The 14,604-nt window shown below is 38.1% G+C and overlaps 2 long non-coding RNA genes across 15 annotated transcripts in view; one reads left to right on the top strand and one right to left on the bottom strand.

The window, feature by feature from the left end:
* Positions 1 to 12,434, bottom strand: part of LOC140634943 (uncharacterized) — a 46,317-nt gene extending 33,883 nt beyond the window's left edge. The window contains exons 1-2 of the long non-coding RNA XR_012032273.1: positions 12,257 to 12,434; positions 2,483 to 2,700 (exon numbers count right to left, since the gene is read on the bottom strand). This is a non-coding gene — a long non-coding RNA (uncharacterized lncRNA). The remainder of the gene's footprint in view (positions 1 to 2,482; positions 2,701 to 12,256) is intronic.
* LOC140634942 (uncharacterized) overlaps positions 11,721 to 14,604 on the top strand; it is a 30,158-nt gene continuing 27,274 nt past the window's right edge. For 2 of the 14 annotated variants that reach the window (XR_012032268.1, XR_012032265.1), the window contains exons 1-2: positions 11,729 to 12,532; positions 13,250 to 13,287. This is a non-coding gene — a long non-coding RNA (uncharacterized lncRNA). Of the gene's footprint in view, positions 13,288 to 14,604 lie in introns of all 14 variants that reach the window. The other 12 variants (XR_012032271.1, XR_012032267.1, XR_012032270.1 and 9 more) reach the window with 10 other exon arrangements.

Here is a 14,604-nt window from a genome sequence, read left to right as displayed (position 1 = left end):
GAGACTATAATTTTAGTCTGTTTATATGTATGCCTTGTATGCTCTGTTTCATTTGTTTTACCCATTCTTAACAGGTTCTTCTAGTAACTTCTCAAGACTAATTCTCCTTGCTTCTAGTCCAGTGCTTTTTAACCAGCCTAATAACTCCTCTATTTTAAAACATCTCATAATAATAGTTAAAAGTAGGTGTTTTTCCTGTCCAGTCTGACATTCAAAGTAAATTTCTATAATGGAAATTTGGAATTACTAAGCAAGCCTTGGGAATTTTCTTTTTGGAAAATGACTTTATCCTTTGCAAATCTACCTGTTAATGTGAAACACATTTTCAGTATAAATATGAATTTTAGGTCTGATCCTTTCTTGCAGTTAATCTTGTGTCTTCATTTATTTTACTTGTACTAGCATAGAAAAGTTTGGAACCAGAGACAATTTATTCAGTTTTTCTAGTGAGTGCAGTCTAATAAAAGTGACTCTTGATTCCTGAAAATAGGTGTTAGTTTTGTAAAAGATGCACTTCTTTCTGAAAGGGAAACTAGTCCTTGAGACTTGATGTGGTGCAGTGAAGTATGTTAGGCCCAGGTCTCTGTATACATTATAATTGAGTGAAATATTCCCTAAAGTATTTTGGTTGCCTTTTCATTTTGAGTATGTTTTGATTTTGTCAGGTCAAATGTATTGTGTCATTGTGCTCTATGGTATCTTATAAAACCTCTTGCTTGTGTGCAAAAGTTACTAAAAACAAACAAGTAATGCCTATCCATTACTAGCATGCTACTACAGGTAATGTTTCCACTGTTGTTCCAACGTTTTACAGTCATTGTAAAATTTCCCTCCCTTTCTGATAACTGGGAAAGCATGCTGAAAAAATGTCTTGCATTTTGTCCCATAAATGAAGAATCAGTAATTCCTTGGCTTAAAGCTCTCTATATAATCAGCACTATTGGTGATAAGTATCAAGCTTGATCTTTCATAGCTACAGTTAAAAAAAAATTTTTAGTTCTCAAAAATTTAGCAAAATCCCGTTTTATGGGAATGCTCCTTAGAACTCATTTAATTCAGCCCCTTTGTTTTATAGTTGGGGAATCTGAGGCCTTTCCAAGAACTAAGGGAACTTGTGTCTCACAGGTAGGTAGAGGCAGAGCTGGAACTAATATATCTGCTCTCCTGACTCTAGCTTTAGTGTCTTTTCTGAAAACTTTGTAGAAAAAAAATTTGACCTAATTTGAAATGACTGAAATTATGAGCATAAGATGCTATTTAATAAATGTATGTGAAATTTCATATCCTAAGATTGTATTGCAGGCTGCTGTTGAATAGTCTCATGTATGTTTGGTTTTAGTATTTAGGTTAGAAATCTCCCTCCCCACCCCATATTGGTAATAAATATTATGAAATACAATGTATTTTTAGATAGGCATTTTATAAAATGCATTATGCAAATGTTGGTTTTGGGGTAGATTGTAGTCTGGGCAGTATCTGCAAAATAAAGTATACATGGGCTTTTTAACTGCTTTACGTGTTGGGAGATGCTCTGATTGTATAGGAGACCTACTTTCTATTCTTTTAATTGCTGTATCAAATGTGATCAGATTATTTTACTACCAACGGTTACTTTGAAAGAGTCCAACTGTATTAATTGATAATATATAGATTAAATTGTTTGTCTTCATTCCTTACATGTTTAGAAATTTTTACTTTGTCTGCCTGCTTACTTGTGTATGCAAGCATGAGGGAAATATACTGTTGCTAATACTGAAATCACAAGTAACTAAGGCCTTAAGTTCACATGTGACACTAAATGCAGTACCTTATTTCATTCTTTCTATAACTAATGTACCTTAACTTTGCCCATTCTTGTATTTACAAGAAACACATTTAAGAATTGTATTCTGAGTGTGTGGTTTGTTACCTTTACAAAAAGAAAAAGAAGTGACACTTGGAAAAAAATATGTATCAAATTGAAAAGTTCTGGTCAAAGAAAAACTATTTTTACTTTCTTCTTCAAATATCTTCGCTCAGAATTTCTTCTAAAATTGAGATTCTCTGCTGTGGGGATTCTTTTTGGTTTTTAATCATTCAAAATACACCACTTCGAAAACTAGATTTATCATCGGTAAGATAAAAAAAATTCTTAATAGGGTATATCCCCAAATTGTGATCTGCCACTTTTCAAGTGATAGTTTTCCTACAGCTTTGCACATTCCTATTCAGTGATTTTGGTATGTGCATAGATTTTTAAAAGTTCACCTTTATGAGAGTTAGGGAAAGATCAATGTTTACCGTATGGAAAAACAAAATAAGAAGGTAAATAAATGATCTTTATTTTCTAGCTTTCAAAGGAAATCAGACTATCATGTGAATAAAACTGTTTAAAAATGTGGTGAAGTGTCATTTTCCTTTCCAAGAAACAAAAAGGAATTTAATTTCAGTAAATTATGATGGTTTGTATGTTTATGTTAAATAGAAATAATCAGTCACTTACCAGGACCTGAGTTCTGATGGCAAGGTAGTTTTTTGCTTAGTGACCTAGAGGTAGAGTACTTTTTAGTGCGAAATGCGCACAGCTGGGTTTTGAGTTCCACATTTGATGGCAGAGTGTTGTTAGAAGCCATGATTCTGGAGAGTTCAGTGCAGGAACAGTGGCCTCTTGGCAGTTCTCAGCCTGATGGGCATTGCTGTGAGGAAGTTTGAACATTCATCCTTAAAGGAAAGGAAATTTCATCTTCTTAGAATTTCTGATTGTAGAAATAATATGTTCATTTCAGGGAATTTGGAAAGCAAATTATAAAAATAAAAAGATAAAAAGTAATGCCAAATCATGCCATCCAGCGGCATCAGTATGTATGACATTTGATTTATTTCCTTATAATATTAATGCTTTTTAAGCATAATTGTACATATAATTTTGTATCCTGTGTTTTCACTTAATCTTTTCTCTGGTATTTCAAAAACCAAGTAGAAGTGGTTACAAAATTGCTTTATGTTTACAGTCCCTTTCTTGACCATAAGGTTATGAATGCTTTACGTTTAACAGCTTGATTGGTCAGGTAGTTCCCCTGCTAATTAGGCACATCCTCCTGATTACCTCATTTCTTTTGTTTTAGAACTCTGTTTCTTGTTTTCCAGTTGTTCCTTTTTATAGCACCCATCCTTTTTTTATTTTCAAATTTTTATTTAGATTCTAGTTAACATATAGGATAATATTCAGTAGAAGAATTAGTGATTCATCACTTACATAGACACAGCACCCAGGACTCATCATAACAAGTACCCTTTAATGCCCATCACCCATTTAGCTCATTCCTCACCTCCCTCCCTCCATCAACCCTGTTTGCTATCATTGAGAGTCTCTTAGAGTTTGCCTCCCTTTCCTTTTTTTCCTTTTCCTCCCTTCCCATATGTTCACCTCTTTTATTTCTTAAATTCCACATGAGTGAAATCATAGTATTTTTCTTTCTCTTACTTTGCTTAACACAATACACTTTAGCTCCATTGACATCATTGCAAATGCAAGATTTCGTTCTTGATGGCTGAGTAATCTTATATGTATATGATGTATGTACACACACACACACCAAGTCTTCATCAGTCGCTGGACATTTGGGCTCTTTCCATAGTTTGGGCTATTGTTGATAATGCTATAAACATCTGGGTACATGTACTCCTTTGAATCTGTATTTTTGTATTCTTTGGGCAAATACCTACTCCAGTTGCTGGGTTGTAGCTTTGTTCTGTTTTTAACTTTGAAGAACCTCCAGAGTGGCTGTAGCAGTTTGCATTCCCACCAATAGTGTAAGAGGTATATAACCCCCATCTTGAAAGAGGGTGCAGGGAACTATTAAGATAACTATTCTGTTTTTAGCATTAGTGTTTAATTGCAGTAGTATATTAACTCATGTAAAGAGCTTAAAGATCCTGATGCTTGAACAAGTACCTCCAGAGATAACTGACTTAATTGGTCTGGAGTGGAGACCTGGCATGGTCATTTGTGTTAAGCTCCATCATTTTAATCTGAGCCAGACAGCTGTTTCATAGGCTTTTAAATGCTAAAGTCAGATGCAAATATGTTTAAGACTTAAGTCTTTAAAATATAGGGAAATTGTATTTTCAGGATTCTTTGTGTATCAATCTTAAATAAATTGCAGGGGTGTCTGCAGGCTCAGTTGCTTAACTGTCCAACTCTTGATTGGGTTCAGGTCATAGCCTCAGGGTTGTAAGATCCAGCGCTGGACATGAAGCCTGCTTAAGATTCTCTCCCTCTGCCCCTCCCACTCCCCTTCTCTTAAAAAGTTGCAGGAGTCATCTTTAGATATTTCTCAATACAAGAGCTATCTTTGTAAGAGTTAGGATTGTAAAGTGCCAGCAAATGCTTTGTAAATAAATGTGAGCTATCTGCAGAGATGATGTGAGAAATTTTATGGGAGTTTTAGTGGCCACTTTGCTGGTACCCCATGTGATTATCTTTACCCAGCTGAGGAATTGATTCTGCCTGTCATCTGTGTCTCAAAGTATGAGCTGGTTTTCAAGGTACTTGGAGAGTATGTGCCAGGTATTTATGTCCTCGCTCAGAGCCTGTGAAGTGGGTACTGTTCTTCATTATGTGCTGGGACAGACAGGTTTACACAGTGGTTTACACAGCTGTGACAGGCCAGGAGTTCCATCCTGATGCTCTGGTCCTGGAACCCATACTTTTAACCATTGTGATTTAGAAGGAGAGGGAATGACTTCTACCCTGGTCCAAGTCCAGTATTGTCTCCACAGAAAATTCATGTGTTAATTAATTACATGATGCCTTTGATCCCTTTCTAAAGGCTGTACTTCTGTTTCTTTGTGAAAATATTTGATCTTAAATATTCAGACTTCTTTCTTGCCTTTACCTCCCAAAGAAGTGTAGGGAAACAAACTGCTGCCCATTAACAATCTCAATTCCTGAACAAAATCAATAGAAACATTACTAAACAGTCTATTAATGTATTAAAGGAGGCTATAGGATTTATAGAAATGTTTCTGTAAGCAAGGCTGGAGAACAGTTTATGAGTTCACTCTTCTATATGGTCCTTTAAGGTTTAACCGTTACTTAAAAAACGAAAAACTAACCATTATTTCAGTGTATGAATTTTGAAAAATCGTTGTGTAAATTCTTGATGCTCTTTTACAGGAAACAAAGGCTGTCCATGTAAGACAGATATTTAAGGCCATTGAGGAAATATCCAAATTTTTTTGAGGGTGGGAAGTCATTGACAACCTAGGTTCTAAAAAAGTGTGGAGAGTTGAAATTGCAAGTGACTGAAATCTATTTTACAATACCTGAGAAAGAAGAATTCCTTATTTTAGTACATTGCTTGTTTCAGGAGATACAGGTTTATTAGAAGTTATCTAAGGTGTTAATATAGTTTTGGGGGGGCGGGCTTTTGTGTGCTAATTTAATCGTAAGTATACCCTTATATGTATAATATGTAGATAAATATGAGAGTGTGTATCATGCTACTTTGAATTAAATTTAGGGAAATAGTTGAGAAATTCAACAAAGATAAACTTGTGAGAAAGGAAAGTTTTTTTTTAAAATAAATTTATTTTTTATTGGTGTTCAATTTGTCAACATACAGAGTAACACCCAGTGCTCATCTCGTCAAGTGCCCACCTCAGTGCCCACCACCCAGTCACCCCCACGCCCCACCCACCTCCCCTTCCACCACCCCTAGTTTGTTTCCCAGAGTTAGGAGTCAGAAAGGAAAGTTCTGTTGCAAACAATTTGGATGCTTTTTTTTTATTTTGCTACTAAGCAAATTTTTACAATATTGAAATAAAATTAAGGTTTTCATTTAGGGGCGTCTGGCTGGCTCAGTTGGAAGAGCATCCAACTCTTGGTAATGGGGTCATGAGTTCAAGCCCCACATGGGGTGTAGGGATTACTTAAATACATAAAACTTTTAGATTTTCTTTTTAAGAGTTTAATGTATCAAGTAAGTGAATTATCTCCCCAAGGAAAAAATAAAAATGCTCTTGAACTTTGAGATTCCCATGGAATTTGTTAATTGGGGAATTTTATTATACATGTTTTAAGAAACTGATTTCTTAGCAAGATTTTACACTGCAATGAGAACATGTCTTAATAAGAATTTCAACATTAATTGGGTAAAGTGGTTCCTTTGTAAAATAAGTCGTGGGTGCAATGGGAATTTCAGGGAGATAAGTATATTGGAATATATGCTTAAAGTGCTAAAAATTTGTGTTCATCAAAATGCGTAGTGATGTGATAAGAGGGTGTGGCTTCTGTTATTGAGAACAAGTAACATTTGCATTTAAGTTGAGGTAGTAAATGGTGTAAATGTTTCCAACACTTACTTAAATATGTAAATAATCCTTTCCATCCAATACTAGATCTCTTAACTCCAGAAAGGTATATTGCAGATGCCAGTAGATAATGAGACTTTGTTTGCTTAATGTATTCCCTAGCTCAGTAGTGTGTGATGGGAGGCACAGTAGTGGCTGTGGATTGGTGTTATCTTTCCCCATTTGTTTTATTTTTAGTACGAAGTTTCCCCAGGTTTTGTTACTTAGATCTCTTGGTTTCTTTTAAGGAGCAAGCCATCAAAAATATTAACTGAAATCTTTTTACATCGTTCCCTGAACACATTTTCCTTTGTCACACCACTAGCCTGAAGTTTGTGTGTATCATTCTTGTATGTATAATATTAGTAAATATAATATTATTTCAATATATATTAGTAAATATATAAATACTAATTACTAATTAGTAAATATTAGTAAATTAGTAAACTACACAGGTATGTAATAATCAGTTATGTATTGTGTTTTACATGTTTTAAAATGTGATTTAAGTGTTTTTTACTCAGAATATTACTTTTCTAGCTCTGCCCTCACCTAAAATTTCTCATTTGAAAGTGCCCACACTTGAAGTAGTATATCCTTTGTGTATATGTGTTCCATGAACTAACACACCATTTTCTCCTCTGCTCTATCAGCTTGGATCTGTTGTAGTGATGTTTTCTGTTGCTGCTGATGCTACAGTTGAAATTATGACAGGAATACCTACCCAAGGCCTTATCACTTTTCCTGAAACCATTTCTTTCCTGGTGGTGGTTCTAGGACTGAGGTACAAAGGCAGGCTGGCCAGAGGACAGTTTGTCAGACAAATGTAGCCCTAACAGCCACCTGTTGTCTGTGTATGTATGTACATTTGCGCATATAATTTTAGTAGTAAAACCAGTCTGAGAGAAGGTATGAGGTGCTCAAGTACCCACATGGGATCACTTTACTGTGCACCTTTTCTATTTATGGGTTTCCACGTGTGCTTGTAGACTGCATACGTGCCCCTGAGTGTTGGTATGGAAGTGGTTTCTCATGCACATTCTTAAAATAGGAAAATGTCCCATAAAAATCTGGAATTCCTATTTTTCAAAAAGATTTGGAACACAGGACTTGCGTTACCATATGCAATAATTTGCTGGAGCCAAGTTTACCTACAGTTTCCATCACTTGTTGTTTCATACTGTTTCACTTACTAGTGACCTCCACAGTCTGTATTCATCTTAATAGGGGATTCTTGGTTTAGATATCACATAACTGAGTACTTCCTGCCCTACACACTGGTGGGAGTTGGGGTGGCTGTACAGTAGGATCTAGGGGGATCCTCTTTTCAGAATACTTCGACATTTATACCTAGTTAACAGGTAATTTGGCCCAGAATGCCTAAAACATGGTCAGTTGAAACAGAAGCATAAAGTTTGAGAAACAATAAAAACTATATGGTGTACCTAGTGTGTGTCAGGTATTTTATTTACCCTATCTCCTTGGAACAGCCTTTTAAACTTTTTAATGGTGAGGAACTTGGAGAAATGAATTTGTCCTTTTTGTGGTAAAGCCAAGTCTGTTTCCCAAACTTGGGCCCCTCACCATGCCAAACTGCCTTTGAAAAAGGGGAATGATGCTGTGAAATTGACTTCATGGCATTCAATCAAAAAGAGTTTACTTTGGTCTCAGTCACTCTTTTGGAAGTATAAAATAAATCATTTCTACTTCTGAAGATCTTGGTTAAATAATATACCTACAGCTTATTACTGCATTGGTGCCTAGAGGGTAAGGTGTGGCTGCTTATAAGGTTCCAGAAATTAAGGTATTTTTCAGAATTCAGACCTTTATGGCTGGCCTTTCAACCAGTTAATCTAGATTGATAGCTTTGTAAAGAGTATATATAACATGGTTTCAAATATTAAGCATGAGTAGCTTAGGAAGAAACCCTATCAAAGTGCTAAGGAGCATGGGGTCTGGAGTGAAGCTGCATAGGTTATAATTTTGGCTTGGTCACTTTCCTAGTTAGGACCTTGGGCATTTTATTTTTTTGTGCCTCAGCTGTAGCTAAGGGATGCTAACCATGCCTCCATCGCGGTGTGAAAGGGATTGACGAGGTGCAGCTCCTGGAGCAGTGTGGCACAAAGCTCAGCAGATGTTAGCAATTACTGTTTGCATACACGTGAGGTGGAAAATTGGGCAGTGGACTGATATTTGGGTTAAAAATTAAAACGAGATATTCAGATAGTGGGTATTTGGCTTGGAATTTTACTTTTTGGAGTTCTTAACCAGTTCTGTAGTTGAAGGCATTATTTGGCCACATATATGCAACAGCCTTCTATTGAGCACCTATAGAGAGGCAGCAAGAGAAACGGCATGGGTTTCCGAGGATAGACAGACTTGGATTGGGATTTCCACTCTGTCCTTGATAGGATGTGTGGTCCCTCACAAAATGATGGAACCAGTGATGCCATCTGATTTTCACATTCCTTTTGTAACCCTGTAGAGTTGTGGTGAGGACTGTAAGACATTTTGAAGAACCTAGTATAGTTTCTGGTACATTATAAAGATTGAAGTTGCATTTTTACTCTGTCCTTTAATCCTATATCAAAAAGGGCAAGAATTTGAAAGTTTTACTAGTTGCTTGATGGTAATGGATGATTTTGAATTAAAAAATGTAAAACCACTTAAAAATGTAAAGAAGGAAGCTGTTTTTGCAGGTAAGCAGCCTATGGGTGTAGGTGTGATACACGTTTGGTTTTTGGTTTCTTTTTCTAAATATGAAGGTAACATTAATTGATTAAGGAAGCTTGGAAATTCTAGAAAAATTCATAGGAAAAATGTCAGGATCCTACTCCCCAGAGACAACTTCTTAATAGCTTTTTAAATGTATATGTGAGTATCAAATATATATGTTTAGTGTAAATATATGTTAATAGTACCAAAATCAACATGTATGCTTTTGTAAATCAATGAGCAATTAATTGAATTCACTTCTTATCTGGAAACAATTGTTGAAATTGTTAGATAGTACAAAAAACACCAATATGCCCTTCAGGCAGATTCATCAATTATTAACATTTTGCCTCATTTTTTTCAATATTTGCCCTCCGCACATGAGTACATACATATTTGATATGTGTACATACATGTATGTGCACCCTGTGCATTCTTGGTGTATAGCCTACATGTATATACATGTATATATATATATGTACATTAAAAAACGTGCGCATATACCCATGTTTTCTCTTCAAATCTTATTCAAGACTTAAGTTGCAGATGGCATATGGGATACATATATTACTCCTACCTGACCCTTTCAGTGTGTATTCCCTAAGAATAAGGCTCTTCTCTTGCATAGTCCTAGGACAGTTGTTAACTTGAGTACATTGAATGCTGATAGAATACTTCTTTCCAAATCCATTGTCCACATCCACCCAGTGTCATTTATAGCATTCCCCCTCCAGGACTAGATCCAGGTTGCATTTCGTTGTCATGTCTCTGGGGTCTAATCTGAAACAGTTCCTAGTCTTGGCCTTTTATCACACTGATGTTTCTGAAGAATACAGTCTTTCCTTGCCTTCACCTTTTAAGATAGAGTAAATTTGTCATTGGATTTTCTTTGACATTTTTTCCCCAAGTAGGTTCAGATTGCAGATTCTTTGCATCACTACAGAAATGGTTTTATGTCCTTCTCAGGGCATCATGACCAAAGGCCTGTGAGGTTTTGCCCCTCATTGTGAAAAAGGTACACTCAGAAGGCACAGGAAGAGGATGCGTAGGCTTAGGGCCCTGGAATCAGCTGCCTGGGTTTGAAAGCTGACTTTGCCCTGTCACCCTGTCGCCCTGTCACCCTGGGCAGCTTTCAACGTTGTGTCTCAGTTTCCCCAGCTGTAAAATGGGGATTTTTTTTTTTTTTACAGTGCATTGATATCTACCTTATAAGGTTGTTCTTTGAATTTAATGAGTTAATGTATGTAGAGTCCTGAAGGAAGTGACTGGCTCATAATTACCACTGTAGGTGCTGGGCATGATTATTCATCTATATTCTCCCAATGATACATTTTGAGAGGTTAAGAAAATAAAGACTCAAAAATGCTGAAATGCTATATGCATTGTTCAGCTCATACAAGTAGGATTCTAATTCTCATTAACTATGAAGATGTCCTTATTTGTGAGATCTCTGTTTGGTTTTTATAAGATCTGCAAGCACATCTGATTTCTACAGAAGAGGTTTGGAAGATAATAGATCACATTCTTGGGTCACATAGTCGCAGAGCCTCTAGGAGAGAAAGTTGAACTGTTCCCACCCTCTGTCCAGAGAAATATATATTGTCCTCTGACTTCATCTTTGACAAGTGAACCACAGCTTGTTCATTTGGAAGCTAGTTATCACTATTGAAGTATTACCAGATAAAACAGATTAATTTTATTTTGAAAAATCTTAGAACATTTGTGGAAATACTTGGGAGTTTTTAAGTGCCAAAATGGCACTAATTTACCAGTTGACCCTCAGGCTTTGTGATAAAATTTGAAGTTTTCCTTTATGTGACTTTACAAGTGTGTTTGCATAGAACTGTGATACCTTGGGACCTGCATGTTCCCTTTGTCTCTCTTCATTTTTGGAGGAGCTTCCTTTCTGTGCATTGGCACAGGTAGAGGAAACATGTTGAAAACAATCTATGTCTTCTCTTTTTTGCTTACTCACTTAAAGTGATCTAGATCTTTAGCAATGTCTTTTTATCTTGGGAAAGGATTTGATTCCATGGATTTTGTAGAGGAGAAACCCAACAATCTGGAAACTCTTATTCCAGCAGGTGAAGTAGATGTGTAAGCAGAACCAAACCTCATACAGGTGACAATCCACCTGATGTGCTGTATGGAATTATAGGGAGGTTATATGGTCATGACTTTTTTCCTCACCAAGCTACCAAAACATCACCCATTTCCTACTTGCCTTACCTTCTCTCTCTTGAGTCATTAGTGGGTTAGGATAGTGAGGTGGAGAGAATGGAGGAAGGGCAACAAGCTGTGCTTATCAAAAGGAAGAACTGAACCAGGAAGGATGAAGATAGGTCAGTTGTTTTTGCAACCAGACTTCATTCCCTCTTCTTTTTTTGCAGTGAAACCCTGATTCCCTTCTGGGGGAACCTTAATACCTTGCTAGGGCTGCTGTAAGACATTACCACACATGTAGTTACTACAAGTTTATTACAGTTCTGGAGGAGATTATTTTTTAAAAGATTTTATTCATTTATTCATGAGAGACACAGAGAGAGAAGCAGGGACACTGGCAGAGGGAGAAGCAGGCTCCATGCAAGGAGCCCAATGTGGGACTCGATCCCGGGTCTCCAGGATCACAACCTGGGCCAAAGGCAGGCACTAAACCTCTGAGCTATCCAGGGATTTCCTAGAGGAGTTTAAAAATCTAAAATCATTTCCTTACCTGGATTCCCAAGTTTGAGCAGTTGTAGGTTTGCCTTCATTGTGGAAGCTCTTGCCTTTTCCAGGCAGCCTGCATGCCTGGTCTGGTGGCCCCTAGCCAGCAACCATGTTGTGCTGACTTCTGCATCCACATCACACCTCCAACTCTTGCTACAACCCTCCTGCCTCCCTCCTAAAGACCCTGTGATGACAGTGCCACCTGAGTAACCCAGGATACTTTCTTCATCTCAAGTCCCTTCATCCAGTCACATCTGCAAAGTCCCTTTGTGGAAGGTAACACATCCAGATGTTCCAGGGATTAGAATGCTGGCATATTTGGGGGGCCACTATTCTGACCATAGGCACCATCATTTCCCCTCTCTCAGTCCAAGTTCTTTGGGGGTGAACCCCACCTCCAGCAGAGGAGAAGTAGAAGATCTTGATCTAAGCCAATTGGCACATCCTAGTGGTTCAGAGGGAAGTGTGACACAGCCAATGGAATAAAACAAAACCACACCTCTTAAATGGGTCTCAGTTTCTTCTGGTTCAATCAATCCCTTTCAGATTAGTTCGGTCTTTCTCATGTTCAACTCAAGGTTCAAGTCATGACCAATGCTACTGGCATCTCAAAGACTGATGTGGATTTAGACCATCACTGCTGGTAGGTCTCAGCAACATTCTGCCCCTTCCTGTTTCATTCTGACCTCACAGTATCCTACAAGACTGCATCTCCCCCACTCGCCCTTGCCTCTCTAGACTCACTTACTGCTCCTTCCTTCACTCCGTCTTGCTGGTATTTGTGTATTTGTGGAACACTCTGGCGTATTCCAGGCTTGGAGGCCAACCTTGTTATAGCCTCTGTACCAATGCTTCTCCTTCTGCGTCCCATGGCTCACCCTCATTTCCCTCAGGCTTTCACTCCTGAGACCTTCCTGGGCTTCTCTGGCTAAAACTCCACCACCCTGCTTCCTTCCATGCTCTGTTCCTGTGTGTCCCTCACTCACTGAATATGGCACATACTTGATCTGTTTATTGTCTGTTCCTCCACCAAGATGAAGATTCTGTGACAGCAGGGATTTTGTGTTTTGATCACTGCTATGTCCCCACTGCCTAGAGCTGACTGGTATAGTGTAGGTGCTCAGTAAGTCTTGGTGGGAGGGTGCCATCATGCATATACACAGGTTAACAGTGTAAAATGCATTATTTTTTAATTAAATTTTTTTAATTGGAGTTCGATTTGCCTACATATAGCATAACACCCAGTGCTCATCCTGTCAAGTGCCCCCCTCATTGCCCGTCACCCAGTCACCCCAACCCCCCGCCTACCTTCCTTCCACTACCCCTTGTTTGTTTCCCAGAGTTAGGAGTCTCTCATGGTTTGTCACCCTCACTGATATTTCCCACTCATTTTCTCTCCTTTCCCCCTTATTCCCTTTCACTATTTTTTATATTCCCCAAATGAATGAGACCATATAATGTTTGTCCTTCTCCGATTGATTTATTCACTCAGCATAATACCCTCCAGTTCCATCCACTTCGAAGCAAATGGTGAGTATTCGTCCTTTCTAATGGCTGAGAAATATTCCATTGTATATATAGACCCATCTTCTTTATCCATTCATCTTTCGATGGACACCGAGGCTCCTTCCACAGTTTGGCTATTGTGGACATTGCTGCTATAAACATCGGGGTGCAAGTGTCCCGGTGTTTCACTGCATCTGTATCTTCGGGGTAAATCCCCCAGCAGTGCAATTGCTGGGTCGTGGGGTAGGTCTAGTTTTAACTCTGAGGAACCTCCACACAGTTTTCCAGAGTGGCTGCACCAGTTCACATTCCCACCAACAGTGCAATAAGGGTTCCCCTTTCTCCACATCCTCTCCCACATTTGTTGTTTCCTGTCTTGTTAATTTTCCCCATTCTCACTGGTGTGAGGTGGGATCTCATTATGGCTTTGATTTGTATTTCCCTGATGGCAAGGAATGCAGAGCATTTTCTCATGTGTTTGTTGGCCATGTCTTTATCTTCCTCTGTGAAATTTCTATTAATGTCTTTTGCCCATTTCATGATTGGATTTGTGTGGAATCAGAAAAGACCCCGAATAGCCAGGGGAATATTAAAAAAGAGAACCAGAGCCAGAGGCATCACAATGCCAGATTTCAGGTTGTACTACAAAGCTGTGATCATCAAGACAGTGTGATACTGGCCCAAAAACAGACACATAGATCAATGGAACAGAATAGAGAACCCAGAAATGGGCCCTCAACTCTATGGTCAACTAATATTTGACAAAGCAGGAAAGACTATCCACTGGAAAAAGGACAGTGTCTTCAATAAATGGTGCTGGGAAAATTGGACAGCCACATGCAGAAGAATGAAACTAGACCACTCTCTTACACCAGACACAAAGATAAACTCAAAATGGATGAAAGATCTAAATGTGAGACAAGATTCCATCAAAATCCTAGAGGAAAACACAGGCAACACCCTTTTTGAACTCGGCCACAGTAACTTCTTGCAAGATACAGCTATGAAGGCAGGGGAAACAAAAGCAAAAATGAACTATTGGGACTTCATCAAGATAAAGAGCTTCTGCACAGCAAAAGAAACAGTCAACAAAACTAAGAGACAACCTACAGAATGGGAGAAGATATTTGCAAATGACAGATAAAGGGCTAGTGTCCAAGATCTATAAAGCACTTATTAAACTCAACAGCAAAGAAACAATCCAGTCATGAAATGGGTAAAATGCATTCTTACTGTGGAATTTAGTTAAAAGAAAACCCCACCCTGCCTCAGTCTGACCCCATCCCTCACCTTCCTCCTCCTCCTCAGCACAGAGTTTCAGAGTTCGCCATGTGTTGATGA

Source organism: Canis lupus, chromosome 6, assembly GCF_048164855.1.
Source record: "Canis lupus baileyi chromosome 6, mCanLup2.hap1, whole genome shotgun sequence".
Classification (NCBI taxonomy): Eukaryota; Metazoa; Chordata; class Mammalia; order Carnivora; family Canidae; genus Canis; species Canis lupus.
This window is presented reverse-complemented; position numbering and strand designations above follow the sequence as displayed.